Source organism: Medicago truncatula, chromosome 4 (assembly GCF_003473485.1).
Source record: "Medicago truncatula cultivar Jemalong A17 chromosome 4, MtrunA17r5.0-ANR, whole genome shotgun sequence".
Lineage (NCBI taxonomy): Eukaryota > Viridiplantae > Streptophyta > Magnoliopsida > Fabales > Fabaceae > Medicago > Medicago truncatula.
In genome coordinates, this window is record NC_053045.1 from 27,743,756 (window position 1) to 27,749,755 (window position 6,000).

General features: G+C 31.7%; 2 long non-coding RNA genes across 2 annotated transcripts; both read left to right on the plus strand.

The window, feature by feature from the left end:
- Positions 1–895: 895 nt before the first annotated feature.
- Positions 896–1,346, plus strand: LOC112421196 (uncharacterized). The gene is made up of 2 exons (XR_003011354.2): positions 896–941; positions 1,073–1,346. It is a non-coding gene; the product is annotated as an uncharacterized lncRNA (long non-coding RNA).
- A 427-nt stretch (positions 1,347–1,773) lies between these two features.
- Positions 1,774–4,573, plus strand: LOC120580314 (uncharacterized). The gene is made up of 2 exons (XR_005646035.1): positions 1,774–1,893; positions 4,277–4,573. It is a non-coding gene; the product is annotated as an uncharacterized lncRNA (long non-coding RNA).
- Positions 4,574–6,000: the final 1,427 nt, after the last annotated feature.

A 6,000-nucleotide genomic window follows, 5' to 3' on the forward strand; every position in this document is an offset into this window, starting at 1 on the left:
CAATTAGGAAAGATGACAACAATCAAATGTTACCAATTGCATTTGCAGTAGTGGAAGCTGAAACAAAGGATGCATGGGACTGGTTTCCGGAACTGTTATTGGGTGACTTGAATGGTATTTCTGATAAAAAATGGTCTTTCATATCAGACCAGCAAAAGGTATGCAATTGTCTTGTAATTTTTTTATTTATGCCTTAATTGTCTTGTAATTTTATTATTTATGCCTTAATTGTCTTGTAATTTAAGATTAAGTTAATTATTTTGAAGGGACTTGTGAACACAATTGCATCAATTCCTGATGCTCATGCGCACAGATTGTGTGTTAAGCATCTGTATGGGAACTTTAAGAAGAGACATCCAGGTGAGCATTTGAAGGATGCAATGTGGAAAGCTGCTAGGTATACTACAATGATTGAATTTGACAAGGCCATGGATAATTTGAAGAACATTAATGAAGCTGCTTGGAAGGAGATGAGTGAGCATGATGTAGGTAGTTGGTCAAGGGCTGGGTTTAGTACTTACACTTGTTGTGATCTACAAGTAAGCAATATGTGTGAGGCATTTAATAGTGCAATAGTTCATATAAGAGAGCATGCTGTTATATCTCTTCTTGATGGCCTGAAAATGTATATCACATATAGGATAGTAAAACTTAGAGATTATATGTTGAGGTATGATGGTGAAATTTGTCCAATGATTAACAAGCTGTTGGATAAGTGTAAGAAGGAAGCTGAGGGCTGGTCTCCAAATTGGTGTGGAGATAAGGACTATGCTAGATTTACAGTTTATAATGGCACTGACTCATATGTTGTGAATCTTGGAGAAAATTCATGTGCCTGCAGGAAATGGGATCTGACTGACATACCTTGTCCACATGCAATTGCTTGCATATGGTAGGTATAATCAGAAAAATCCAGATGACTATGTGGCTCATTGGTACAGGTTAGCACACTTGCAATTTAACTTGAGCATATAATTTAGCTTTTACTTTGTTTTAGTTTATAAAACACATTAGACAGGGCTTACAATTTAACTTAAGCATATAATTTAGCTTTTACTTTTACTTTATATAGGAAATCTACTTTTTTGGATACTTACAACAACCTCATACTGCCTTCTAATGGACCAAAATTATGGCCACAAGTTGACCTTCCACCCATCTTGCCACCATATGTTAGAAGGGAACCAGGTAGGCTCAAAAAACAAAGAAAAAAAGGTAATGATGAGAAGGTGAAACATTCTGAATCTGGTTCTGGTGGTAGTAAATCTGTGCCCAAAAGAAACCAACACAGTCTCAAGTGTGGAAGGTGTGGTGAGCTTGGTCATAATGCTAGGACATGTTATGGTGTAACAGCCCGATTTTTCGCTAGAATTATTTTTAATTAATTATTATGTGTTTGTGTGTGATTATTTGAGCTTGTGTGTATTTAATCGTCATTGGGTGCATTTTCATGGTTTACCGTATTAGAAGGGTATTTTGGTCATTTGGTGGGTAAGGGTAAAATGGTAATTTTGGTGAGAATTATTTTTAATATATTGTAAGAACCCTTATTTTACTAAGTTACTAGTGTAGTGATTAGTTTTTACCGTTTAATGACCGTTGGTTATATTTTACCGTTGTTAGTAATTACCGTTGAGTGTATAGAAACTTTTTAAAATTGTGTTAGAATGGGTTAAGCCCATTAGGGTCTAGAATTGAGCCCAATTGAGTGGGAACACACTAAACCTAAACTTGGAGAGAAATTCATTCATTCATTTCATTTCACAAGTTAGAGAGAGGTAGAGAGAGAAAGAGGGAGAAAGGAATAACAAGGGTTTGAGAAAGGGAGAAACTTGAAGATTGAAGAATTAGGAGGTAAAGTGAAGCCTAAGTGTGAATTAATCATAACCTAAGGTAAGGGGGTTAGTGTTCTTCATAATCATGATTGTTTTGTTTGCAATTTTCCTTGTTGTATGAAATGGGTTGATTGGAATGAATTGATAATTGTTGTTAAATTCGTGCTCTTGTTTTGGTGATAATTTTGAGTATGTTAATTGAATGATAAATGAATTGTTAGTTATGAAATAACATGTTCATAATGTATGAGAATGAGTTGTTATGAAATTATGCTTAATTGATGAATTATGACATGTTGTTGTTGAATTGAGGTGAGAATCAAGTTTTAATTGATGTTGTTGTTGCTGAGACATGTTGTTGTTTATGATTATGGCTTGGGTGTTCATATATCATGATTGTTGGTGAGAAATAAGATGTTGTTGGTTGTTTTGCAAAAATGGGTCAAATGGTGATTTTGGTTTAAGATGATGTTTGATTTAAGTGATTATATGTAATTGAGTGTCTTTTCATGTTAAGAAACGTTTGGATACACTTTGGAATCGAATTTGGGTAATGGGAAGTCGAAAATTGGGATTTTGGGGTGAAAAATGGATTTTTCCCGTAAAACTGAATTGTTCTGAACTGCGCGATTTCGCCGGGCGAACTAATGGCGAGCTAGTGGCGAGCAAACATTCCGCCAGGCGAAAATGCCCAGTTCCAGCATCCCCTGTTTCGTGTTCTTGCGTCTTTTTCACCTATTTCTATTTTGAATTGGCCTTTCGTGTAAACATGAAAGTTTTAGATAATTGTGTTAGATTTCTTTTGGCTTTGGTTTGACGTCCAAATGATTTTTAGAACTTGAGTTATGATCAAATTACTACACATGGGTCATGTGGATTTTTGTGAAAACTTAGCATAACTTTTTCTATGAGCCGTGAGACTTTTCCAAACTTGATATTGGGTTTAATGAAGTACTTAGAGTGAATAATTGAGTATGCATTTATGTATTTGGGAATGTGAATGTGTTGATGGTTTAAGAAATATTTTGGGCGGAGTTGAATCGGTGAAAACGGGTTTTGAGCTAAATGTTGTTTTATCTTGGAATTTCTCATACGAACTTAAGCTATCCTTTGAAATAATTTCTAATAGTTTGCAAGTGGCTTAAGTCTTTGAAATAATTTCTAATAGTTTGTAGGATTTCAAATTTGAATAAGTTGCCTAGCTTTGAAAATTATCAATGTTGGCCGTTTGCCACATGATTTGGATTTTTGTCGGAAATGTTTTTTGAGTCATTTGTCTTATGATTTATGGTGACTATTCTTATATGACTAAGTGAAGTTGAATGAGTGATTATATTTTGGATATGATGTTTATCATGAGATATGTATGCTATCTTACTTAGAATGTAAGGAATACTTGAATGGTGAAACTATATGTGATAGTTGATGTTGAATTATGATATGTTGGACATGATATTAACATGAGGTGTTATATGTTCTCTTACTTGGTATATGAGAAATATTGGAATGATGAGATGATATTGGTGAGTCCATATACATTGTTATTATGATATGGTATTGATTATGTATTGGTGATGAATTATTGGTGTGATTGCATAAATGCAAATAAATATTGGTGATGAATTATTGGTGTGATTCCGTAAATGCTCCATAAATGCAAATAAATATTGGTGATGAATTATTGGTGTGATTGCATAAATGCAAATAAATATTGGTGATGAATTATTGGTGTGATTGCATAAATGCAAGTAATATTGGTGAGAATATGGTGAATTGTTTGTATGAACATATGTATTGTTGTTGAGATATATGTTTATGCATACATGACTGATGGTGACGGATTTTATATCCAATGTGGTGAGTTGTTTGTGTGAACATATGTATTGTTGTTGAGTCATATGTTCATGCATACATGACTGATGGAGACGGATATTTTTATATATCCAAATGGTGAGATTATGATGTTATGTCGGCATCATGGGCGACGGCCTAAATATTGGTGAGACCGGTACCGCATGCATCTAGAAGAGTCTAGAACATTGCATGCATTTGATTGGTTGATGAAGTATGTCATAATTGAATATGTGACTTGATGAAATGTGATTGGTGATTGTTCATGACTTATGATTGGTGATTGTTCATGAAATGTGATTAATGAATGTTCATGGAATATGATTGATATTTGTTCACGATATATGTGATTGGTGATTGTGTATGAATAGCTGTGAATTGATATTTGTTCATGACACATGTGATTGATGATTATTAATGGGAGATATTGGGGTTTGATGTAAGTATTGATATGAGAATATTATTATTGATCAAGTGCATGATGTTTATATTGAAATAATCATGTTAACTGTTATTTGGATTATGTTGATGTAATACTTACCCCCAATGGATCTGTTATGGACCGCCTGCCTATCTGTATGGATGGGTAGACGTTGTGCAGGTTTAGTAGCTTGGTGAGTTCCTGATGTTGGTGGATAGTGGGAGCTTTCTCCGCTATCGGGTCTTAGAGTAGAGTTGGCTCTGATCTAGGGTTTTGTTGTTAGCTCTAGATCTTGTTGGATTATTTTCGTACTTTGAGATTTTGTCCACGTGTCGGACTTGGAGATTTTATGCTTATGCATTTTTGAGATGACATGACATGTATGTTTGATGTATGAGATTTGTATCCGCTGCGACTGATGAGGTTTTATATACATGCATGTTGACCGTTGATTCGATTTTGTTTTCTTTGATTTGGTGAAGTAGCATCTATTTCTTGAATATATGAATTATTCGCATGTTTAATTGCTTTAATAGAAATAGGGTGTTACAATGTTATGGTAAACAACTTGGTGACAGGATGCTTGCACCAAGGGAGAATCAGGTACAAACTGTAATGTGTTAAATATGCAACTGTCATATGTTATTGTAATGTGTTAAATATGCAACTGTCATATGTTATTTAACTTGTATTATGCATATTTCATACCAATTCAAAATATTATAATAATCACTCCAAAAAAAATTCAGAATTTTTGAACAAAACATGAATTTTTATATCTTTTATGGTTAAAAATTCATATTTAATTTTTGTTTTGTTAAAAAATTCTAATTTTTTAAAGGAAATTTTTTTTAGAATATTTTACATATTTCTGCTTAATTTCATTAAAAAATACAAAATTTAAATAAAAAATAGGGACCAAAAGTAGTGATTGAAAATTTTATAGGGACTAAATGTTGAAGAATAATTTTAGAGGGACTAAATCGAAAAATTGACATATTTATATGGATCAAAAACATATTTAACCCTTAATTTTAATTTGAGCACTATGAGCTAATGGGTCAATCTGATCCATTTCATTTTAATCTTTTTCTTTAACTTTTTGGGTTTATTCACTATTTTTTTTTATATCACATTTATATATTAGTTTTTCACAATTATCTATTTGATATTATATGGTTGGATGAAATTGTAATTATTTATTATTTTTGCATTAACATTGACTATCAAATAAATTCAGGTTGTATCCCTTTAATTAATTGAACAAACCTAATAATTTATATCTTCTTAATATTTTAAAAGCATTTTTATTAATTTTTAAATTTTGTTTTAGAAAAATGTGTATAATTTTCATTAAATTTACATATTTATATATGAGGAAGGGTCAAATTGTTTTCTTGATTTGTGGTACTCCTTGTACTTGGATTCAAGTTGTTTTTGCTATTTCAAAAAAGGGATCAAATTTTATCGGTGTAATATTATTCAAATGTTCCACGACCCAATAACTTTTTCACAAATACAAATTTTACAAAATTCACCATTGGATAGAAGCTTTATACTTACATATAATTTATTTAAAGTACTTTGATTTGATGTGTTATTGAAATATAATAAAATGAATGTCTTATTGCCGCTAATTTTTCTGAGATATCAAATTACATTAGGTTTATGTAAAGTTTTACATAATATAAACTTTTAATATCGAAATGTTATATAATAGTTCGATAAAAATTAAGCAAACAAATAATGCTTCGTTCCATCTCTCAAAAAATAAAATAATGGTTCGTTCCAAAATAATATAAAGATTCATTGGACTCAACCGGATCGAAAGTAGCTTAACAAATAATTTTTTTTTGAGGGAAGCTTAACAATAATTGAAGTGTGATTTTCAGA